Source organism: Thermobia domestica, chromosome 13 (genome assembly GCF_964235325.1).
Source record: "Thermobia domestica chromosome 13, izTheDome1.hap1.1, whole genome shotgun sequence".
Taxonomy (NCBI): domain Eukaryota; kingdom Metazoa; phylum Arthropoda; class Insecta; order Zygentoma; family Lepismatidae; genus Thermobia; species Thermobia domestica.
This window is the reverse complement of record NC_137466.1, coordinates 110,784,651-110,811,398: the sequence shown is the minus strand read 5'-3', so window position 1 is coordinate 110,811,398 and position 26,748 is coordinate 110,784,651. Positions and strand designations below refer to the sequence as shown.

The 26,748-nt window shown below is 36.8% G+C and overlaps 1 protein-coding gene across 16 annotated transcripts in view; it reads right to left on the bottom strand.

Moving 5' to 3' along the window:
- The window catches only part of LOC145668426 (bromodomain adjacent to zinc finger domain protein 2B-like), a 403,232-nt gene that overhangs the window by 285,266 nt on the left and 91,218 nt on the right, over positions 1–26,748 (bottom strand). The window contains exon 1 of one of the 16 annotated variants that reach the window (XM_081736247.1): positions 17,731–17,883. The exons of the other annotated variants lie outside the window; for them this stretch is intronic. The gene's annotated coding sequence lies outside the window, so the exon portion shown is untranslated. Of the gene's footprint in view, positions 1–17,730; positions 17,884–26,748 lie in introns of those variants that run through there. 16 annotated transcript variants of the gene reach the window in all.

Genomic DNA, 26,748 nt, shown 5'->3' with positions numbered 1-26,748 from the left:
CAACTCTCTCTGCATTTGCAATGTTAAAAAAAAAAAAAAAAAAAAAACCGATAAAGAACGATATCTTTCTGAAGAGAATTGATTGATTATACACATTATTATTATTGAGGTAGGACTTCGGAAACTGAAGTGGTCAAATATCAAAGTAATATCTGAAAACCAATATACTATTACAATTGACCCGCTTTACGATACAGTATCATTCCCCATTTGCTCCACCTACAGAGATTAATTAAAGTATTTATATTACATATATATATACAAGTATGGTTCGGACATGTTTACCGTATGGGAGAAGAGAGGGTACCAAAAAAAGGTGTGGCAGGCTAGACCAGAGGGAAGGAGACCGAAAGGAAGACCCAGGCAAACATGGAAAGAAATGGTAGGAAAAATTCTGAAACAAAGAGGATTTGGGATAAATGAAGGAAAAATCCTTAGCAAAGATCGCCCCAAATGGAAAGCTCTATGTAAAACCTCTACACCTGATGGTAGAAGAGGACCGACTGAGTGAGTAAGTAAGTAAGTATATATATAAAGGTTCACCCTACTTGCCTGTGTCTGTCATTTAGTTTCATTGGATTCACAATCTGGCAAATATAAAACCCATACTCGGTATATATGCATTAAAAAAAAAAAAAATCTAGTAAATCACTATACACCAAGCAATATTCTCAAATAAAATAAACTATTGCAAATTAAAAATTCATTGGATCGGCCTGTATTCATTGTTGATGTCCAAACATACCACAAGATGAGTCCCTCAATTGTCATACTACCGTTTCCCCGGTTGCCCCATGCATTATACAGATGTATTTCAAAAACCACAAACGTGGCACTTCTATCTATTTTTCTCTTATGTAACTTCAATTCAAGCTCAGTTTTCTGACTACTTCCCCCTTTATATCTTTCCCCTCATAGCCAGTCCTATAAGTAGCGTATAGTAGTACCTCCTGTTCTTTACAACGTCTACCATAATATCATCACCAACGATTCTGCTGCTACTAACAGCAATCAGAACGATTTCACACACGCACACACCACACACACACATACATACATACATACATGGGTTCATATATATATAAAGCTCAACGAAACCTGTTTGGTCTAGAGGAAAAAAAAGAGAGAGGACCAAATACTTTTTCCTTTACATCCTTCCCTTTTCGCCCTAGGATATGTATAAGTAAATTCAACGTTAACTACACGTACATATATACACACACACACATTGAGTCGCACCCATTTTGGCATCCACATACAAGGTTTTCTCTTTTTCCTCATCCCGCCCCGCTGGCGAACTCCAAACTCATCGTTTCCCCTTTCTCTATCTACTTCTATATGTTATACACAATTTCTTAAACTGCAAAACAACGCCATTCCCTTAAAATAAAATTAAAAAAAAAAAACTGGAAGAGGTATCTCAGTATAAATATATAAAGGGGACGTTTCAGAAGTAAACTTATCAAGCATAATAACGGTTACGTACCAAATCCATTATAATACTGTATTACGAGCTTACCAATTTCTACTCACCATGTTTAACAGAAAACAAGGGAAAGTTAAAACATATTTTCCCGTCTTACTTTATCGAAATTTTCCAAAACACAAAAAAGTTCCTTTGAAAATTTCTAGAATTTGCAAAGTAATGTTTGCAAAATATAGTAGCGCGCTAATATTTAACAGTATTATTACTTGCACATATTATATTTACAGCTAATTGTTTCAAGACCTTATCAGTGGGACATAAAGGGTTGAATTCTCGGAGATATTTATTCAATTTCCGATCTTTTCCCCCTCTTATAAAAAGTGTAAAAGTTTTGGTACGAGCCGGACTTTATACATGTATATACGAGCCGTTCAGACGCCAAACCGAGTAACTCCATGAAACGAGATTTTTCAGTACTGAGCATTTTCGTAAGTTATATACAATGTATTTAAATGAGAGAGATCAGATCGTTTACGCATTTTAGTGACAAACTGTTACACTATGGAGTTAAATCGATGTTGTCTCTGAAAATAATGTATCGTTTTCAAGTAAAAAATGTGTAGAACTATATATAAAAGTTAATCGGTTTGGCTTCTGAACGCCTCAATGCCTGTATGTTTGCCGTGCTGTATGTTTGAAAAACATGATCGCTTACTTTGAGAGAACACAGATTGAAAGTATTTGAAAATAAAACCCTGAGGCGAATATTCGCACTCAAGAGGGACAAGAATGGGGAATAGTGGAAACGTCGTCAAAAGAAACTACATAATTTATGTTGTTTACCTAACATAGTAAGGAAAAGTAGAATTAAATATTTCAGATTAACGTCCCACATTTATGCCCTTTGGGCTAAGGGAAACGGATGACTACGGCTAGAGAGAGAGAGATTGACGATGGAAGAACTGGTGGAATGAGAAAGTTGGAGGAAATGGGAGTATCTCGAGAAAACCCATGCACATGATCTAGTTCACCATAAGCTTACTTAGCCGGGGATCGAACCAGGGACCCCATACATCAGAGGAAAGCGCTTTACGAGTGAGCCACCATACCCTCCTAACATAGTTATGGTCATTAAGTCTAGGAAGTTCAGCTCAGGAGGAGAAAGTACGGATGATTTCAAAATATTAACCTGAAACCCAATCCAGAAAATATCATTAGGAAGACCTACGCGCAGACAGTACAATATTAAGATGGATCTAGCAGACATAGGAACAGAAAGTAGAAACTGGATCCAGCTAGCTAATGACAGAAATCAATGGAGAACTTTTGTAAATGTAACATTAAATCTGCGGGTTCCACAGACCCAAATTGCCGCGCGAAAAAAACTAGTTATATATATATATATATATATATATATATATATATATATATATATATATATATATATATATATATATATATAGTGATTTTGTGACAATTTCTTGCTAAATGAGGGTTGAAAGTAGTAATTCAGAACAAAGAAAATTAAAAAAAAAAAGAACGGTCTCGTATATAGCTTGACGTTTTAACTTTCGTCATCACGGTTTCTTTCAATTACGAGGAATAAAGAAAAAGAAAACATCACAGGAAAAAAAAGTGTGTAGTGTACATCTAAAAATTCTAACCAAATCAACGCACAACTGGCAAAAAAAGAGATTGTAGGAATCACGGCTCAGTTATTTTCGTTTGTTACAGCTTCTTTCCTTTCCCTTCTTGAAGTGTAACTTTATATAAATTATACAGTACAAGTATAATTCCCTTTATGAATGAATCATCAGTCACGTTCTAGAAATCTGTTTGCTTTTTGCGAATTTAATACTTTTTTTCCTTCGGGGTAGTACATAGACTCAAAATTACCAAGAGTGCAATTCTGACTTAAGTATATAGTCACCAGGGGCGCACCTATGTAGGAGTCCAACGGATCCGGATTCCCCCCCCCCAAACTTCGTAACTCGGCATACATTTGTACACTTCCTTAATAATATTTTATATATATATATATATATATATATATATATATATATATATATATATGGAGAAATCACTGATATAGACCTGTAAGGTTTTACCTTAGTTATCATCAGTACTATTTCTTTTCTGATAATCAAAGGTTTATCATTTTTCATTATGTTACAGGTAGCAGTAATTAAAAATTAGTTTATTTATTTATTGCGGTTGTACAATAACACCCGTTTCATATTATGTAAGCGTGGCGCCTTGTATTATTAGAACCGCTGCTAACAAAAATTTCTGAGTGCACGTCTGACAGTCACCCAGGATTTAACGGACTACGGAAGAGCAATAGCGGTCTGTTTTTGTCGATTGGCCAAGTTTCCGACACTAAGGGGGTCATTCCACACTAATCCTCGCAAAATTCTGCGTACAACAACGTAAAAAAAAAAAAAAAAATCATAACTGCTATGCCAATTATCACGAATTTTCCTTTGCGTTGACGCAAACTGTTACGGAATGTGCTCTAAGTCTCCAATAGCTAATATTCACAACTACATTGCGAAAGAAAGAGAAATAATACAGTACTGCGTTTTTAATGAAGTGCGTTTATTATCCAATATGATAGTGTAAAATACGTGCACTATAAAAACACACTATAAGGATACCTAGGTACACTCATGTCCAAAATGATTGTCGCATATCTATAACTGTCTTTTTGTAAGAATATAATTTGATAATGATTTTGCAGGGTACTTTTAATACTGATACTATGTGTATAATCAGGAAATGGATACTTGTGGTACATTTCATAGGAAAAGAATTATAAATACGAAAATTAGAATGAGTAAAATAAAATATTGCTAAATGGACAAGAAAGTTTTATTTTCGTTTTATTGTTCTCATTTACTGCTCTTTTGATATGAAATTTGCCACATACATGTGTTTGCTGATTATAGACATCTAAAATTATAAGAAATACCGGGCGAATTCGTTATCAAATTATATTCCTACAACAAGATATTTTTTAGACATGCGACAGTAATTTTGGACATGAGTGTACACTATAATATACATTTTAAGTTAACGTAAAGGCTCAACTATCACCATTAGATGGCAGTACATGTAATACTCATTGGAACTTCGTCCAAAGCCAAGTTGAATCGGTGCAGTTAGTTCTTGTTTCTTTCATTATTGGGATAGCTTCATAACTGAGAGTTTGTTTCTCAAGAGTAAAATTAAATACTACTCTAGTGACTAGTATTATTAGTAGGATCTGAAAATTGAAAAAGACATGAAACCGAGATGGGGATACAGAAAGAATTTAGAAAAAAAAGAAAGAGGAAGAAAAAGGCTTCTTCAATTTATGGTAAATATCTGCCTGTGCCACAGTACTTGATTATAACCATAATAATTGTGATTTACCATGAATATGTAATTATTTGTGTGGTCGAAATCAAAGTTTAAATTTCAAAAATTGTGAACAAGAAGAAATCTGAATGAACCTTTCGATATTTTTTTTTTTTTTTTTTTTTTTGTCTGAAGCAAGGAGAACCCTTTTTCATAATAACTTTACACAACGCGATTTGGAAGATTTAATCTAGATACAGGAGGACTAACCATTGAAAGAATTACGGCAATTACGTCGCGGACGATATAAGTTTTATAGCAGATAACTTAGGGTCCGTGTAAGAAAATGCTAAACATCCTTTCGGCGGCCTGTATGAGAAGTGCATAGAGACAAGTCATCACAGTATTCATGGAATCATCGTACAGTACTTTAAAATACTCAATATTTAGCTCGAAAAGAAACGAAAAATAGTTAATTCAAGGAGGTTACACAGTGCAGAATTTCACAACAGTTATGGGTTACAGAATATCATGTGGATCATACAATCGAGACATCTGCGAAGGGGTATGATTATTGTTACTCAGGACGCGAGACAATCCCAAAATCAATCTTGATGGAAACACTGCGCGTGACACGTCACTCCGTTCCAGTGGCGACTCTTGAGGAAAGTCAAATCAAGAAATATAAATAACCTTTTCTCGCTAGAATATAGGGAAAGAAAGCTTATAATACGACTGCATGAATTAATTTTTGGATACAAAACTTACTACGTATTTGGTCTTCTTCCCCATGATTGTTGCGAGATTTTTTTTTTTACAGACTTGAAATGAGGAAGATTGGTAATAACAACATATTGGTTTAGCTTTCCTGTAAAAAGGGTCCAATAGATGTTCTGCTTCGTCGGCAATGAAGTTTCAAGTTCCTTAAACCACAGAGAGTAATATGTCCTGTATTAGTTCCTACATTTCTAATATATCACGTTGATCAATGCTAAGTTCGATGTTAGGTAAATTCACTGGATTCTATACAAGTTTCCTTAAAAATGATGTAAATGCAAAAAGCCCACTGAATCTGGAGCCATAAATGTATTTATTCAGAAGCAGCACCAGGAATGTAAAAATTAAAAACTGTCATACGCGACGCGAGTATTAGTCACTCTCAACTTCATAACGTTGCAAACGGATCAAACAAGGCATTCAGTCCTATCATGAACGGGTAAGGGAGGAAGGGGAAGGGAATGGAACAAGAACAGAATAGAATCCCCAGCAACGAAGCAAGCAAGCAGAGCGACACACTCATATAACTCCACCTCCTGTACCCCACCCCCTGGAGATCTCCCACATTCGAAACACCACTGGCACCAACCCTGCCTCCCTCACCTAGCCCCGTGCTCACAAATACGCACAGATGAGCACGCGATGCATTCATTTGTCTGTGCTCAAATGCAAAACGATCAATACACTAGTATAGCTACAGGAAACCGTTATCCTTCTCTTCTCTCGCAAAACCTCTTGCAACATCCACGATTCCGGTAGAAATTTCCAGCACTTTATATATATATAAAAAAAATACATGGCAATAGATCTATCTCTGCCTATAATTCATTACATCAATCAAACTCTATAGTTCACTACACGTCAAATTATGGAAAAGTGGAAAAGGAAACACTCGATACAGAAGATACTGATCTGAACTACGGAGTAAAAGTAACTATATATTTAATGACATATTAGCACGGTTAAGAAAGAAAAGAAAAATACTATTATTATGAAGTAACTGAACAAACAGAGAAGCAACATGTTCGCTTTGAGATCCGGGAAAAAAATCTACCTCTGGATTGAAAATTCACATATTTTTCTACTGGAAATGCACCTCCATTTCAGATACTGTATTTGACCATAACGCTGTTTTCTTACTTTCCATTTCTATTGCAGTGCTTCTTCCCGGTATGCTTCCGGATGGGCTAACTACCCCCCCCCCCTCCCGGAAAATGATCACACCACGTCTACGGAGCTACGATAAATTAGATTGCGATTACATGTCCTTCTTACGCAGAGCAAATCTTTTAACAGATAGTGTCTCAACGCAACCCCCTTATATTTTGATCCTCTGCGAACAAAATTTCCTGGAACAGTGCTTGCCCTATGATTTCTCTACCTATGAGAATTACCTAATTGCAACGAATTCTGACGTTATTTTCCTTACATGGTTTGGTACTGTAAGCTGATAGTACACGTATAGTCAATTTTAATAAAAACTGAAAAAGGACAAGAGAAAAACAAATCGGTCAAGTCGACCAGAAAATCTACAACAGGCTAAATATCGAATTCGCAATTTCATATTCCTGTAGAAAGTCACATTTTACAATTAAGTGAAATAAGACGTTCACATCTTCCGTTTCAAGACAGAACTCAGGTTATTTATTCGACTTAGAAAATAAATTATGAGGGATATGTTATCTGATTCCTCAACGGAGATCTTTTTTTTTTTTTTAAACTTTCATCCATATCAACACTAAGTTCACTATGGATGGGGACTCGCGTACATTCTGACCGAACCGGGACTTGACTTCCAAGTACAACTATAGTGGGTACACAGCACATTGGTGAAGTAGGTACCTGACTAGGGCAGAGCGTTTTTTTTTTTCTTTCTTTCTTTGCGGAGTTTGTAACATTAATATGGCGTACAATCATACTTTTTTTTTTTTTTTTTTTAAGTATTAAAGCTAGCTATCACATAGGTAGCAAGCCTGACTGCGTACTTGATCGAAACTCAAGTCACTTATGTTCAGGTGAGGAAGTTTTTAAGGTAAGACCCTTAAAAAGAAGATGTCAATCAGGGAGCGCCGAAATTTTTCCCACCTAGGGTGTTAAAATTCTTAAAGATCCCTGGTGCACAGATCACGATGCAGCTGGACCTGGAACGCAGCTGAAACTTCCTCATCATATCTCGGCCCCATGAGAGTCGATTATTTCCGAAAAGTATTGGCACTTGACATTTGACAAACATCCAAAATCTTCGGATGCAGCACCGAAGTTATTTAATTGTATACGATCGCATAGTCGTTGTAAAAGTATCAAATTATCTCTATCTCACATAAAGACCTTTATGAATATAGCTCAACTTCTGAGGACTTGTTTTTCTTTCTTCAAGTTTTTAAAATAACGGAAAAAACAAGACATAATATGCTATGAAAAAGTGACCAGTGTCTTTTGAGCCACTGTTTATTGCCGCGTAATTTGCCCGCTCTCTGTATGACGTCATTTTTGACGGGTGTTCATACATCACATGGTGATAAACAATACTTTAAATAAACCGACCACTTTGTTCCACCATAGCTTCTAACTACCAAAGTGATATGAAGTCCGGATGTTGTCCTTTCGAGTATAGCGAACCACAGAGAGCGGCCCGCGATTTAAGAGATCGTGATTTTGCTTCACTTCACTAGCAGATCCAGAAGGGTCATTTGGAAGGGAGGACAGCCTCCTTCCTGTACGGTGATCGTAAGATCGAAATACGGAGTTTTGTATCAAAACGTAATAGAGAAATATGCACTTATATTCAAAACAATATAACTGTATTTTTGCTACTAGCGTTTATACAGTACATCATATGCTTTAATTGTAGTGGGTCCACAGTGGATCAATGGTAGAATATTTATCTCTGGTGTTAGAGGTTCCTGATTCGATCCCAGGACAAGTGACATCGTGTTTACTGTTTTCTCCGAGTTTTCCTGTTTCCTCCCACATTCTCATTCTCCAACTCTTTCATTAAGCACCTCTGTCCTTTAAGCTACACAGCATAAGCGTGGGACATTAAATTTTATTTCATTAATTGTAGCGATGTAACGCCAAATGTAGGCTAGAACTCGAAATGGACCAAAAAGTTTCGTTCTTCGTTTACATCAGAGTACTCTTTTTCTGCACAATTTGAAAGAAAAAATACTATACAACTTGCACTTTTAAAAAATAGGTAAGCATCATTTTGTGTGCTCAGCACACGGACGTTATATCAACTTGCTATAGTCCGTTGTATAGTGTATCTAAATGATACGGGTACGTCTCAGTTTAAAGTCTTACAACAGATCAAGGTCTGTACCGTTTCCAGCGAACTTGATTAAATAACTATTACTTAGGAGGGGACTCCTAACTGACAAGGAACGGACATGAACCTGTCATCCGGACATCCGAATCAGACCTAGTCCATTCGATAAACATAACAAAAATATGTTCATGCACAAAAAAAAAAAAAAAAAAAAAAAAAAAAAAAAAAAAAAAGATGCCATGGACAACGGAGTAGGTCCCTGGGGACTACTAACTCTGTTAGTATAAAGAAAATCGTTGACTCGCAGTGAAATAGCTATTGCATCAACACTGTTCATTGGAAAGTCATGGTGTATGGTTCATTCTCTTCAGCATGAAACAAGCTTTCCAGAGGTGCTATGAATTGGAGCCCATAACGTATTTGAACAGGGAAAATTGGGAGATCGTCAGGAAATTTCCCTCCAGAAATCCTTCCCTTTAACTTTTGACCCCTCTGGACAAGGGCGCCGATTTCTCTGTAAATTTGGGGGAGAGCATTCAGATGCAGAAGGTATATATATATATAAGGATTTTAAGGCAAATTGCATTCAAATTATGCCAAATATTGTATATTCATAAATACATTAGGCCCCCTGCCCCCCCCCAGGATCGGCGCCCTTGCCTCTGGAGTGGACCTGGGTAAATGTACACAATACAAATGTATCTCGAAAAATACTATAGGGGATAAGAAACGTGTGTGTGTACTGATAAAATAGGCATGAGGGGAAAGCGTATACTGGTATACAAGTTTTTCCCTCATATCTATTCCGCCTATCAATACAAAACTTGGTACAGTCATTTTTTTTATTCCCGATAGTATTTTTCGAGACACATTTAGATTGTGTGCTTTTACCCGGGGCCACTCCAGAGGGATCCAAAGTTGATGGAAGGGATTTCTGGATGGAATTTTCCCGATATTCTCCCAATTTTTCCTTTTGAAGTACGTTATGGGGCCCCAATACATAGCACCTCTGGAAAGCTTGTTTCACGTTGAAGAGAATGAACTATACACCAATACTTTCCAATGAACAGTGTTGATGCAATAGCTATTTCACTGCGACTCTACGATTTTCTTTATACTGTACTAACAGGCTTAATGGGCCCCAGGGACTTACTCCGTTGCTCATGGCACCTAAATTTTTGTGTATGAACATACCTTTGTTATGTTCATCGAATGGACCGGGTTTGATTCGGATGTCCGGATGACAGGTTCATGTCCTTGTGAGATCAAAAGGAAGAAAAAAATATAAGACTGGGGGAATAGAGCGATAATCCACCACGTTCCTCTAGCGGAACCGCCAGGTCCCTCACACCTTATGCAACCATAGTAATGAGAACAGGGCTCTGTTGTTAATAAAAGTAGAATCAGAACTGCCACTGAGCGCGCTAGTCATGAGGATCACAGAATTTGACTCGACTATACGATGAGATAACAGACTTTTACGTTCCTTGTAATCAAATGTCTAAATTATTTATGTGTCAAACGTATGATCTATTTATTATTATTATTATTACTATTTGTAAAAACATATTTCTAGTAGGCTATAGTTGCACAGCACTGAGGTGTTACATCATACTTTGTGTAACGCAACAAGACTCGACCCACATTAATTTTATTTTTGTGACAAACAAGATTTCCTTAAATAACTCTTAGATCAAAATATTCTTTAGGCCATTTTGTTTTTGAAACTAAAAAGTTCAGACATAATAGCTATGAGGTAATGAAATCTGTGTACGTATGGTCAGTAACAATAAATAAATAAATAACTATACCTTACACACAAGAAATGCTGGAAGAAAAACATTCTGATTAATCAGAAAGCTATACGGATATTTTGAGTGAAGCAATGGAAGGCCTGCTTATGGGCAACTAAACCGGATGCTGGAATGGAATGGAAGTCAGGTGAAAGGAAAGAATCAAGCAAGCATACCACTACCTCTGCAAAAGTTCTTTTGCTCTCACACTATTTCTACTTGATCGAAGAAAAACCAACATTTTTCACGGACTCACACAACATAACCAGAGAGGAGAAGAAAAGAGAGGGGTAAAAAAAAAAAAAAAAGACAGCAGAGAACTTACACAGTTGTATGCATGTGAGTGTGATCCAATTAGGATTTCAACCTAACAGTACGGAATTTTTCGCTCACCGCTCCAAGACAAACTGCTGCAGGCTGCATTGACGAGGAGAGAGGTCATTGTCCTTGCACGGCATCGAGTGAGTGAAGTTGAGTTGTGAGTAGACGCGAGCGCACTCGCACACACGTATTACACATATTATTTGCTTGTCTCACAAAGACTTTAAAAAAATAATAAAAAAATAGGTCATACTATGTGATGCGAGAGGCTTAAAAACAAACCATGACAATTCTGCGTGATAATGGTTCATTCCTTGATCCAAAGCAAATTTCAATTAGTCAAGATGCTATTTACACATATTCTTAATTACTTACGGTTAATGAGAATAGTAATGCTAACTATGAATCAAATGACAGAGCAAATCTGTTTTCCTAGTTTATTTAATTTTATTCCAAGTTTCTATATCCTCCTAATGATCAAGATTCCTACACAATAACATGGCAGATGGAAGGCAAAATACCTTCTCTAATGAATTGCAATCATATGGAAATCATAAATGAAAACGTAACATTCGTTAACACTTTTTTTTTTTTTGGTCAGAGATGACTCAGTAACAGAAGTTTTCTCCCCCTTATTTACGAAGTAATTCTATCCTTCTTGTCGTTCGTCAAATAAGGAACCATGTGCGGCTGGATAGAACCTTTCAGGGAGCCACACATTGCCCGTGAGCCGTAGTTTGTTTACCACTGGCCTAGACTTAACACTGCCACCTACGAGAAACTTTCGTAATGAAATGGATAATAATGATGAAATGAAAGAAATAAAAGGAAACAGCAGAACATCGAGAAAACTCATATACACGGTTTAATCCATCTCAAAGGCCACTTGGCGTGAGCTGGGATCGAACCAGGAAATCCGTGCACCAGAGGTGAGCGCTCTACCAGTGAGCCACCGCGGATTATTTCCATTGTAAAGTACGAACAAGTACCATACGTGAAATTCAATTAACTGTCCACTTGCCTGAAGGGGGCTATAAACACGTTATCCCCCTTTGATCTGTACTTATATAAACTATATAGTGTTTATATATAGAATAACTGTCTGCACGAGTGCACGTTCCGAGTTTGATTGTCGATGAGAAAACAACACTATACGAACTTAGCACTGAGAGGTAGATAGAGTGCTATCTGGCTCTTAAAATGGCGAAAATCAGTACTGTAAATCAGAACCAAGGAGATACGAGACGGTGTCCTGACAATCCATCTCCTAACTTATAGACCGTTTGGCGGCTATAAATAGTCTGTAAACTATTACGCCAAACTGTTTAATGTTAGTTTAATACATCATGCCATTTTAAAGATAATTTTACTTGGCAAACATGTATCACTGACAAGCAGGACCTGTAAATTCAATAAGTTATTTAATGGTTTCGTAAATACATTTGTAGTTTAACCCACCAATGCGATTTAAAAAAAAAAAAAAACTCAGAATTCGAATAACAAATCGCTATTTTTATAATCCACATAGAAGTATATTTTTCTTGAATGTATATATACACGTAGGTACTTGGCTGTTAGGAAAGAAGACAAGGAAACAATAGAAAATTAACTATGTGAAATGCTTGGCTGATGCGTTGCATTCATAACACGGACATTCTTTATGCATGCATATATGACAACATATCATAGTGATCCATAATTGAATACTATCGCTCGAGAATGATTTAAAAAAAAAAAATGAAACAATATAAGTGCTGAACAAGCATTAAACCATGTTACGTGCGCAACTAGTTGACGAGCAGACTGTAAACATCTTGGTAGAATCTTCCCTGCTTGTTTATTCGAGCTTGGGGAACTGCAATCCAATATCTATATCTACAAAAATTGATATAATAAATTTTAACAGAAGTAATTACAATATGTAAATCAAAATAATGCTGGAGCCGACATTTCTGCATACAATATTACGTGTTTCTATACGATCTCAGCAGATATAGTATTTTGATCGTTTAGTCTCAAAATGCCATACTTTTTCATATCGAGGTTAATGAGATGTGAGTGGACCTATCATTCTACCACTAAGCCAACTTTTCCTCAGTGCTCCTTAACGGCAGCTGAGTGGTAAAGTGCTTACCTCTTGGGCGAGAGGTCACTGGTTCGAGACAAAGACCATATGAGTTCGTGGTTGACAATGTCGCGTCTGGATTTTACCGAGATTCTCCCATTTCATCCTACATTCTCATTTCGCCAAATATTTCATAATTTTTTTAATAACATTTGCATTTTTACGTTTTACGTCCTACGTTTATGCCGGTTAGGCTAAAGAAGACGGTGATGATGAGAAATGAATGAAATCATGTAACGATGAACGTGGTAGGAAACAGAATAACTCCGAGAAAATCCATGCACGCTGTGTTTGTCCACCACAAAGCTCACTTGGCGGATCGAACCAAGGACCTAAGGTGAGCACTCTACGATTGTGCCACCACGGCCGTAATAAGCTAGCATTTATGTACTAAGAAACTACGAATCACTAGCAGATCCAGAAGGGTCGTTCGGATCGGGCGGATCACTTTCTTGACAATTAATGTAGGCCTGAAATAGTGTTTTAAATCAAATCAGAATAAACTAGAGCAATAATTTATCAAAAGAGCCTATAAAAAGATAACCTGATCATGCTGGTCGCCCCTACCGGCCTCCCCATGGATCCGCCAGTGTTATGAATGCAATGGTTTCAAGTAGGTTGTTTCCTATTTTTCGTCTTCGGATACTGAAATGTCCCATAGAGCGGCAAGCTAGGTATTTATTCACTTTGAGTTTCTTTCTTTTTCTTTCTTTCTTTCTTTTTTTTTTAACAGTAAAATGTAAAACAGTTGTTGCTCTGAAATTAACCTAAAATTTTCCTAATTCACAATCCGATTTCTACCACTTGTAGCACTAACAAATTAGTACATTTGAACCCACCTTACGCACTTTTTATTTCTTGGATTCGCTAGTTATATTATACATTGCCTTAACAACAACTAGATGTCAAAACAGAAGATATAAAGCTCGTTTATTGTAGGCTATAGTTAACTAATGCAACTTTGCTTAAAATGCTATCAATAAGTAGGGTGTAACAAGAAGAGATGGTACATTTTTCTCAAATATACTTTGATTAAAAGTAAAATAAATGTTAACTTTTGGTGTAAAAACACATACACACCACCTCAAATCTTCGTTGTACTGTACGTTATTCCATGAATAATAAACGCCAACGCAACACAACAGAGAGTATTCTATACATATACGCCAGCCGAATCAATTATTCATACATCCATCGAAGTGATGTAATAATTATACTCAGGTCATGAATATATCTACGCTACGAGCAGACATTTTTGAAAACTTTTATTTCATTTTCTTCATTATGATCTGTTTCTTTCTATGGGATTAGCATATACACACATTGTATAACACACCTACCTAACACATTTATAAGCTCATTTCATTCTTTTCCAAACACTGTAGCCATTTTATTTTGCCCAAAGAAGAGACATACTAATCGATAAATCTCACTGAGTTGAAATAGATGAGTGTTTATCCTGATGCGTAGTTTCTAGAAAATCTAATTTTTGGAAATTGACGAATTATTTTCAAAAACTAAAATAAAGCAGTACGACAGGAGGTGCAGTCCAATTCCTCTTTAAGCAGAATTCTATATGAAAATGTTTCTTTGCTCTTCATCTATTGTGGTCCGCAATATTGTACATTGGATGACTACTTAGTCCCTATCCTATTCTATTCCCCTTGAGATGCAGTTCGACGTGTCTGTTGTACGACAACCACGACATCTATTTATGATGAAACTAATACTGAAGTTTATATAATAATCGAGCTTTTCACAATGACACCAGAAAGACGATAGTATATGTGATTAACTTTCGGGGACTTTTAATTTTTGCAGAGACGGCTCGTGAGGGAAGTCGTCGGTAAAAATTACACAAAGTTTTTTTCTTCACATTGAAATAAGAGAAGAAAACTTTATTAATGAATTAATTGTTGTATGAAACAACTAATACATCAGATAACCACCAAGCGATATTTTTTTTCTATTAGTCTGACTTCCCTCAAGGACCGCATGTTTCTGTTTAATTATATTGTCCAAAGATCAGTATCAATCGATAAATCACATCGAGCTGAACAAAACTGTGTTTGAGGGTACATTCTGATGTGCAGATTTCGAGAAGAAGAAACGTTAAGAAGTATAAGTTGTTACTGTAGTTGCAAATTTGATGTAGTTGATTGTTTTCATTCTGCTGCATTTATTTACTTTCTATGTATGAAAAATATACATTGTTAAGTAGAAGATTGTATATATTGTCTGACCTCCCATCACAATGAAGCACATATTACTTATTTGCGTAACTTTCCCACGCGCTTTTTCTTCTCGCGTATTCGTACTCGAACGCCTTGAAAGAATTCGAATCGCGTTTCCAATGGATTCAACATAATTTCAGGACATTGTGTACATTAACGTTATGTAAAATTCAGTATAGCAGATGCTAAACTTTATATTCTTAAAAAAAAGAAGCAAATTTTAAGAGGAACCTAAACTGCTTAATGGAATTTGATTATATATAGTTACACGGATTTCTTATACACTCATAAATGACACCACGTAGAAATCCTTATAGCAGACGCTTTATCAAATGAAATGTTTCACATTCCACGCTAAGACCCTCTAGGCTAAAAGAGACAGATGATAAATGAAAAGTAGATGACTGGAAGAATTTGTGGAATGAAAATGAGGGAGGAAATGGGATAATCCACGGACACAATGCCACTAACTATGAAAATACGAACTCAGACGACCTACTTCTTACAGTACATACAGTCTTAACGCTAGCAATAAACAAACAATAGTGTGTCCGTCGACGTTGTGAAAAGTCAGTGTTTTTACAAAAGTTCATTCATATGTAATTGTTTTTTTTATACATATTTTTATTTTTATTTTCTCTTAGGCCCGTAAGTTTTAAGTGTGACTTACAAGATCAGTGTAATTTAGTTTACGAGCAGGTTCTTCAGAAACATTAAATGTAAGTAGCTTTACGTACGGTATTGTAATTACTGTATGTACTGAATAACCACTGTATCGATAGAAGAGCATACCGTACAGTATATGTAAGCCTAAATCGCATTTTCGAAAATCCGAACTACCTGTGGCCCCAATTAGTTCGGATTTTCGACTTCCTACTGTATATATTATACACAATCACTTAAGTATGTGCATCATTTTATCTATACATAGTCAATCAAAGGAATGTATTTTATATGTTATATATAATCAAGATTGATTTGTTTCTCTCTCCTTGTATGTTTGTCGCTTGTTTATTTTAGTGCTTGTTTTATATGTAATAAGTTTCATTTTCACTTTTTATGTTTTATTTTCTTTGTATTGTTCTGTATGTATGTAACTCTTTAACGTTGCCTGTGTGTATATCTTTTTTATTCTCGTTGAAAAAAAAACTATTGAGACCCGATTGTAGAAGAAAAAATGTAAATGGTTGAGTGGAAGAAAAGGTTATGCCCTAACTCCAACATTTTAAATAATAAATAAATAAATAGTTAATGCCTTTCCCTTTGGCGCGGAAGATCCAGAATTCGATACCCGGTGCAAGATCATGGGGTGATATCACGTTGAGTGGTGAGCTCATGTATCATATCAGCTTCGGCGCTGAAGAGGGATGTTACAGCTAACTATAACATTTGAAGAAAAAATAACATTAAAAAACTATTTTTACTAAGCGTTTCCATATATATATATATATATATATATGCTTAGTAGAAAGAAATGAAACAATAAAAACGTTCAAAAGAACGGTAATTTTCAAGATGTCAAATATGATGACCCCCGGAGTCTTTTTAAATCTCAATCTTTACGCTGAAGGATTTATCTCCGGCCTGAACGAGTACGGCGCTCACATTTGCTGTGCTTGATTTTAGGTCGATTCCTGGGGAAAACGAACGTCTCCAAAATCGATCAAATACCACGCATCTGTAGACAAAACAGTCTTATTTCATAGCTTATATTCCTTCTATAATAAATAATTTATTATCCATACGCTACGGCTTACAAAAAAAAAAAAAAAAAAAACATTGCGTAACAAACGCAATGAATGAAATTGTAATTCTACACGTAATACATAAGCAGCATTAAATTATAAATTTTTACTTCAGCAACAACTATTACAGGAACAAGATAAACAACTGCACAATTTGTTTATTAAGTGAACAAGTATTTTATAACGATGACTGGATGCATAATGTCGCAGTTGATAAAAGGTAAGAGCAAGGAGAGTCCAATGAGTCAATGAATCGTTGAGAGAAAAAGACAAGAGGAAGGGGAGGCAAAGGGAAAGTGAGTTATTGCTGTTCCACATGGTTGCTAGAAATACGATGGTGCTGCCACCTTATGATAAATCTCTTTCTCCCCCTCTCACTCCTTTGACAAATGAAAATGCTAATTTTAATGTAAAATTCTCGTTTCTTTATGCTTTATGAACTGAACTGTAAGCATGGTAAACGGTGAGGAGAAAGCACGCACTGACTGTATATTAAAAGCATAAAACTTAAGTTGCATACGCAAGATCCAACAAACAAAAGACAATCTTTATATATAGGGTTATATATATCTCACGCATACATACACACAAACAAACGAATGCACAACATGTGTCTATATTAAAAAGCTAAACTGACCAAGTCAAAAATTCACAAAAAAAAGTTATTCAATGTCCAAAAACGTTTCATAAATTTTTACTTACCTTTTTTTTTTTTTAAACAAACAATGCGAAGTCAATTTCCACACAAACCATTGTTGCAAAACCGCACATTAACACACACGTAAGTTTCCAAAAAATGATTATTTAAAATCTTCAGTATGATCAATAATACATAGATGAACACAAAAACACATACACAATACACTCACCAACTAGACGGAAACAGATAAGTTGTAAAGTAACTTATGTGAATTGGAAAGAAAGACGGGATGGCGATAATACACGAAATGTATGTTGAAAGTTCACCGGCTGATAATACTGTTTGGAAGAAAGAAAAAAAAACTCCACAAGTATCTGTGTGTGTTGAATTGATAATAATTACACAAACAACAATCACTTACACAAATTACGATGCACCAGAAAACAGAACACTGTTAATGTTTTACATGTTTATATTTCAATTGATTGATTAATGATTCGCAAGTTTATTATTTTATATTACAGTACGCTTTACTGTGTACTTGCTGTGAGATACCTATAAGAATTAACGAGCAACGAATAAATCCAACTGTCGGCTTCTCACTCACACTCAGAACTGCAGCGGATCGCTCGCTGAGTAACTAAACTGAAGACGACACGACACGGCCAACAGGAAGGGGGGAAAATAAAAAGAAACGGAAAAAAATGGACGAATGATTTCGTTCGTCTACTCTTGTCTTCGTTATACACGTTTTCGCTCCCCGCGCACTAATACTCTCCCCTTTATCCCCCCCGTCTCGCGCACTCAGTCATTTTTGCCCGTTCTCTCATACCACCACTTCCACTCCATCCATGTTCGTTCCTTTTCAGAATTTGTAGCCTCTTTGCCTGTGCTCCTTTTTCGTTTTAACTTCTTGTTGCAGTCATTATTATTGAAAGCCGTGGCTCGTTCGCTTGCTATCTCTTCTCTCATGCAACGCAAAAGTTGCTTGTTTGCTGGCTTCGTCTGCCTGCCCGGCCGGATATTTAAAATATGCACACACACTCACAAGGAGGCTAGTTGTAATGTTCTTGATTCCCCCTCCTTTCCTTTCTTCCACAGAAGAACGTGGGTTGCTGCTTTGCTACAGAAGAAAAGAATAGGAGGAGGTACAGAAAAAGAACAGATACAAACAAAATACAAATTATTATTTCTTTTTACGATTGTTTTTGTTGCTGGTCCCAATACGCAACGCACCTGACTAGGATGGATTCAGTTCTGAAGACATTCAATAAAAACCTATAACTGGAAAATGTCCTGTTCACGCAATACGATCATATTTTACAGAATTTCTATCTTGAAGGTATTAAATAAAACCCTATAACTGAAAAGTGTCTTGTTTTATACAATAGATCATATTTTACAGAATTTCAGTCTTCTTTTCTTTTTGCTTTATGTTACTGTTGCCATTTTCAGATAATCAATGTCATTAGCAATCCTTACAACCCCTTTACCCCCCAAAACCTTTATTCAGTTACTAGTTTGTCACTGACTGACGCACCTTACAACCACCCGCACTTACGACCGGTTACAATGGTTAGATTTGGTTGTTTTATTATTATCTACGACCTATGCAAAAAACAACAGATATATCACTAACATAGAATAGCTATTGTTACTACGATTATAGATTTACATTTGTTAGTATAAACAATTTCTATCTCCCCCTCGAAGGTATACGACACTCTGTGACGTTTATCTAACTTTACAGGAGAACAATTTTATCATGGTGATTATTGCTTTTATTTGTTTTATGCTACTGTTTGTTGAACATAAAGAACGTAGTGGTAATGTTTTGTTACAATAGTTCAACAAACGGTGCCGACAATAAATAAAAGCAATAATCGCCATGATAAAATTGCTCTCTTGTAAACTTATATTAGACAAATGTGATAAATAGGGCCTTATGCACAGTTGTTCTGACAAGTGATTAGTATCATACTAAAAAGTTCGACTAACATATGTTTCCTGCAATAGTCAGCCCTTTAGTATGACGCTAATCATACATCAAAAAGACTGCATAAGGACCATAGTGTTCTATAGCTCCGAGGGGAAGATATGAAAACATTATGGGTCTTATGCAGATTCGTTCTGACGTGTGATTAGTGCCATACTAAAGAGTTCGACTAACATGTTTCCTGCAGTAGGCACGCCTTTAGTATGCCACTAATGATACGTGAAAATGACTCTGCATAAGGCGGTATATGTTTGCATTGTGATTTTAAATATGAATTAAATATACATAATTAAAAACAACTAACTGTTAACAACGGCCGACGATTGATCAAGATGGTATTTTATACTATACTGTACAATAAGATACTGCCTGGTCTACAGTACGTCGTAAGTCCACAACTGTTAATTTTATCAAATTCAAAACTGTTAGCTCTGCCTGAACGTAGAGATTACCAACAAGGGATTACAAAACGGACAGATGCTTTTCCAATGTCTTAGAGCTCCTTCGTGGCTAAGCGGTTAGCGTACGAGCCTTTGGCGTGGAAGATCTCTGTTCGATTCCCGACGGGAGCTCATGTGGTTTGGTTTTCACGTTAATTAGTAGACCCAAGTCTCATATAGCCTCGTTGCTGAACTAGATATTAAACTCAACTCAATAACATGAAATGAATGTGTCTTGAGAAGAAAAGGCTAAAAATTAGCTGAATCAAGTGGAAAATTAATAAAATCTTTCGGTTTAAAGTCCAACACTTAGGCTAAGGGAGACGGATAATTAAGGCAAATGAATGATAACGAAAGAATTAGTACAATGAGAAAGTGGGAGAAAACGGGAATCCCGAGAAAACCACAAACTTGCTTGGCTGCAGGGGCGGATCCAGGACCGACTTCTGGAGGGGCGGTGGGTTGTCATACTGCTTCTTTTAAAGGCTCCAAACTTTGGGATGGGTTATATATATATATATATATATATATATATATATATGTGTGTGTGTGTGTGTGTGTGTGTTTCCTCTTTTGGGGGGCGTTCGCCCCCCGGGATCAGCCCCTGCTTGGCTGGGGATTTAACCAGGGACCCTGCGCACCAGAGGTAAACACTCTACCGCTGAGTCATCGTGCTCCCGGAAAATTAATAAGAAGTGTTAGAAATAGTAAGGCAAAAAGAGCAATGTTGAAGGAAATTAAACGGAGGAACGGAACATAATACATATGGTGGAAGGAAAGGGAGGGAGGTTAGATAATACAATTGATGAATGATATTAAAATGAGTAAGTGGCTCCTGGGTCGAGGTAAAAGAGTTACACGATGACCCCGTGTATAGTTCCTACTCAATTTTGCGGCAAGTGACCTCCCAGAGATGGCAGATTATTCATGATGGTGGTTTTACAATCATATATTTTCAATCTATTTACATTATATTCAGATTTGAGAACATCATTTTAAGCATAAAGATTGAAAATGCTCTGAAATTACATTCGTCTATGACTTGCTCTTCAAGAAAGAAAAACTTAATGATATCAAACAACGATTAAATAATTTATGGAACTTTAGAAACGATAAGTGCTCTTTTAGCAAACAGAAAAAAAAAAACGTTCTGGCACCATAAAACCTATGTTATGTCCAGAGATACGAATTCACGAACCACTGAGCGTCTCCTCAAACCGTCGAGGCGTCGAATTCCTGCACTCTGTACTCGAAAACAACAACAAAAAGATAGTGCACGCAAGTATGCCCGCAAGGAAAGGAGTCCAGACGCAAAGTTGCTTCACTGACATACTATAGGTCGAATGAAAAATATAAACTACTTTTCTTATAAAATGTACACTCATGTCCAAAATTATTGTCGCATGTCTATAAATATCTTGTTGTAGGAGTATAATTTGATAACGAATTCGCCCGGTATTTCTTATAATGTTAGTACGTGTATAATCGGCAAAGACACATATGTAGCAAATTTCACGTCAAAAGAGCAGTAAATAAGAACAACAAAACGAAAATATTTTTTTTTGTCCATTTAGCAACATTTTGTTTTACTCATTCTAATTTTCGTATTTATAATTCTTTTCCTATGAAATTTACCACAAATATACAAATGCACTGTATACATATAGTACCAGTATTAAAAGTACCCTGCAAAATTATCAAATTATATTCTTACAGATATGAAGACAGTTATAGATATGCGACAATCATTTTGGACATGAGTGTACGTACCTATACAAGACTCGATTTTTTTTTTTTTTTTTTTTTTATACAAGAAATAACACTTTTATTTTTAATAGTGTCAGGTTTGCGAGAAGTCAAAAATTGGAAGTCAGAAATTTGTATTTTACGGATAACATAATCGATTCAAGAATTTGAGAGTTGGGTAATACATGAAACATGTCGATGGATACCCTTGAATGTGAATATACGTCAACGACAATGGAATTGATAGAATCCAGGGAAGATAAACAAACGGGACAACTTTAAAAAAAAAAAAAAAAAAAAAAAAACAGACAGGGATTGGGTCTGAACCACAGACACAGTTCGCACCATAGAAGCGACAGCTTTAACACTAGCCACCACGATTCCCTACTTACATAATTTGAACTATCCCTAATAGAAGAGGTGACGTTTTCTACCTCGTTGATAAACTCAAGTTAAGTTTTCAGTTTATAATGCAAGCATTTGCATACTAATTCAGGGATATTTGGGATTATCAATATCAAACGAGTTCTGTAACGAAATATTACCCTTGGCACCAAAACCTCTGGGACTAAACACATTTATTTATTTTTAAAACATGAAATCTAACTTCCCACGATTATCTCGTTTATTCTAATTTGGAGTTACTGTCCCTCTCAGCGCCGAGGTTAACGAAGAGATCCGAATCACATAAGCTTCTACAGCGAATCGAACTCGGGTCTCCTACGCCAAAGGCGTGTGCCCTATCTATTTAGCCACGACGGAACTAGCGATTCTCTCGCGTAGGAAGTGGATGTGATATAATTTGTGGAACGAATGAGAATATAGGGGGAAAACGAGAGAACCCATGATCACGAATTTACATGATTTGGGGGCGAATTAGAGATGCTGAACGTCACGAAAGCCACCATACATTCTTCCTCCAACTACAAGAAAATAGTTCTTATCTAAGAATGCAATGATCTCTCAAGATCATCTAGTGTAAAGCATGAAACCGAAGAGAATTTAATAATACAGAAAAAATATGAATGAAACAGATATTATTCCGATGTTACAAGAATTTAAGACCAGTTCAAAATAAAAAAATTAAGGGTATGAACGTTTGAAAAAAAATTAAAAAATATAGCTCTAATATCGGATCAGCTAAAATCCTCACAGCCACATTATCACGTGCTAATTTCTATTATTCAATCTTCAAACTTTCAATGCGGCACAGTGTCCGATTTCGAAACCTTCAAGAACGAAGATACTTAACTACGTACAACAGAAATGTCAAGCTAAAATTAGCTGGGAAACTAACTTAATAACAGTTCTAGAGGGGAGGTTTCTCTTATGCGTTTATGCCGAAGGCTAAGTAAAGATACAAAGTGTTAGCAATAATTATTTTAAGCATACCAGTGTAAAGTGGAAGAAACGATTAACCGAGAAAATTTATATAAAGATAACTAAGAAAGTCCTGTCGTTTTTTCACCCGCCACCTTCGCACATCGATATGTCAACTAAAACGTCCCCATCAGCATCGACGATCTTCTGCCAACGTTCTGGAAGGCCATGGATTCCATCGTGGTAGAGCTTGGTGGGCCATGAAGCGAACTAGGTATTATGTGCATTTTGCACCTCTACTAGGGATTTGAACTGGTGTCCTCTAAGGCGATTGTCCAAGGAATTGAACAGGTGATAATCGGAAAGTGCAATGTCCGGGAAGTATGGCGGATGCAATAGTTTCCATTCCAAAGCGTAGAATGGTGTCCTGGTTCATCCTCGCCACGTGGGGCTTAGTGTTGTTCTGAAACAGGAGAGCTCCTTTGCGATTCAGAAGTGTTGGCTCCAGAGTTTCGAGTTTTTCTTGAACACAGCTCAACTGCTAACAGTACACGATTGTATTGATACTTTGACCAGCTGGTAGCAGTTCCCGATGGACGATGCTGCGAGCAGTCCACCAAATACACATGAGGACCTTCTTTTGGCGGTTGGCGCAGTGCTGATTTGGGCTGTTTTGGAAACGGTTCATGGGATGCTAACCAATGACGGCGGCGACGTAGAGCTTCGTACAGGATCCACTACTCATCACATGTCTATACCCTGTCAAGAAATGGCTCCTTCCTCAGACGAGACAGAAAAAAAATGAAATCATTAAGTTTTACGTCCCACGTTATGCCGGTTAGGCTAAAGGAGACGGTGATTATCAGAAATGAATGAAATAGTAGAATGAATAAAGTGGGAGAAAACGGGAGAACTCACGAGTACGATGTTTGTCCACCACAAAGTCCACACGACACGAGCTGGGATCGAATCAGAAACCTCAAGCACCGGAGGTGAACGCTCTACCACTGAGCCACCGCTCCTCCCCGAGGAGACAGCAACGAAATACAGGTGTCTGCTCGCGTTACCTTCTGGCCCGGAGTCAAATCATATGGGACCCATCGACCCAACTTGTAATGCTTCAGAAATTGATGGAGATGCTGCCGAATAGTTTCTCCACTCACACCTAATTATAGTCCCAGTTTCTCACATGTCTGACCACTGTTCGCCTCAATTGCTGCCTCAAGATCTTCATTTTGTACATGTGTTGGTCTTCTGGCACGTGATGCGTCTTCGAGTGTTTCGTAAACTTGTTTAACCACCACTGCATTGTCCGCGTAGTCACAACACCCTCACCAAAGGCTTGGGATATCTTTCGTCCCTCTGCAGCGGCGTTTGACCCCAATTTGAACTCGTACAGCATACACGCTCTTATGACACACTGTGGAGGTCCCATGTTCACTTTGTCCTTATGCAAGTTCACGGTGTAACTGAACTGCCACAACCATCTAGTGTGCTGGATATACCCACACCAACAACTGATTTTCGCCTTATCTCCATTCTTATTCAACTTACGGTGTGAAGGTCATTGAACACAGACCTCCACAAAAAGCGACAGAACTTTCTTTGTTACCTTTATACATATGCGCAAATGCCATATATCTAGGCTCGAACTTGCGATCATGCGCAGAAAAGATGGACACAGAACGATGATTAGTTTAAACGATGTTTCTTTTATTCTCTATCTTTTGCCATTTTGTCTTTTTAAAGTTTGATATTCCCTTGTAGTTTCATAGAATGTGAAAAATACACATAGATGACAATTAAGGAAACGTAAAAATAGACGGATGGAGAATAATGAAAACAGGATGACGGTCGAGTGATCGTAGGTTGGTGGTTAGCGTTCCTGGGTTCGAATGCAGTGGCCACCCATTCTGATAGATTTCTCAAATATTTCCTCAGTTTTTCAGTTATTTCATCAGTTTGACTAGGCACACGTTTAAATTTATGTCCTGACAGACTTCGATATCCAACGTTGTTGTTATTGTTGATACTTTATTCGAAGAGCTGTCTCGTAGGATGTTTGTAAAGTTCGTTAAACAAAAAATAGTACAGGGTGTCTCTAAAGTTGTTATCCGATTTCAAAATGTTATATCTTGAAAATGACTAATCGTACTTGAAAGAAATGCCTACAGTTCGAAAGAGAAAATGTTCGAATTCATACACATATACACGTAGATTCGATTTCAAAGTACTGAATTGGCTTTTTTTTTTTTTTTTTTTTTAAATGCAGATTTGTTACAAAACGTAAAATAATTGTTTTCAAGTTTTCAATTAAATGTTCACATAACTATTTTTCAAATGGGCCGTATGAGTAAAACACTAGCAAATGCTTCAAAGCATGAGTATGAAATAAAAAGCATGTGATTCGAAGCAGGAATAAGCTCCACCTTTTACTTCATGCTTACATTTCCCACAATCGAAGCAAATTCTTCAATTTTCGTTGTCACGTAACTACACTGCAATCCTTTCATTTAGTATAAACACTACAGGGACAGCTTGCGCAGTAGAAGCTAGTGTCCCACGCGCTATCCATTAAAGCTTGGATAGCCTTTTCTATTGACATATTCATCAACATGGAGTGCATGTTTCGGAAATGGAACACGTGTGCAATCCAATACATCGATGCAACATGGAAAACTATATTGCATGCTCATTCTGCTTCGGCCTGTGATATTTCTTGAACAGACGACGGAAATTTCACCCTTTCGTATCGTTGTATGTGTTACGTATTACGATACCTTGATGAACACAGCATTTTTCACCTACACCTTTCTCATAACCTGACTCTGCCTTGCACCGCGAAAAAAAATTGCATTAATTGTTTCGTCGTGAGTGCTGCACCTCTATCTTTTTAAATATTTTCTTTTAAAAATCGATATACGAGATTCCTGTAACCCTTTTCCTTAGCGGTCACATTTTCTTTATAGCGTTTCACGCGACATAAATCTACTACTTGTGTCATCGCTGATGCAACTAATATCGAGCCTTCAAATCTCGGAAGCATTTGCTTTGAAGTACCCATATCACGGTTGGAGTACATGCTTCCATGTAAACTCTTCCAGTTTAGCAAAAGCATTTGCTCCAATTTTTAATTCATTCACTTTGCAGTATTTGCTTCAACAACCTGAGGATTTTTTTTTCTTTCTTCATCCGCCCAATATGGCCTTCTCAATTCGATAATTGAACACGGTACACAATCAAGTAGATAATCGAACTCTTCCACGGGCGTCCGAAGAAGAGGGCAGGACAGGGCCTGCCCCCACCCCTCCTGGCTCACGAAAATGTATACGTAATTTAGCAAACCACCTATATTAAATATCAGAAATACCAGTCGTATTATAGCAACCATGGAGATAACCTCTTCCCCCTAGAAAATTTTCTTCGGGCGCCCCTGAACTCTTCATCATCTTGAACAACAATGAAAGAGTTGGTGAGGTGACTGATGCTTGGCGGCAAAATGGAATTCAATTGAAAATGTCTATTTATGCGGCGAGGTTCAGCCATAGGAGTGTTGCTATTGCACACCACTGGCGTCT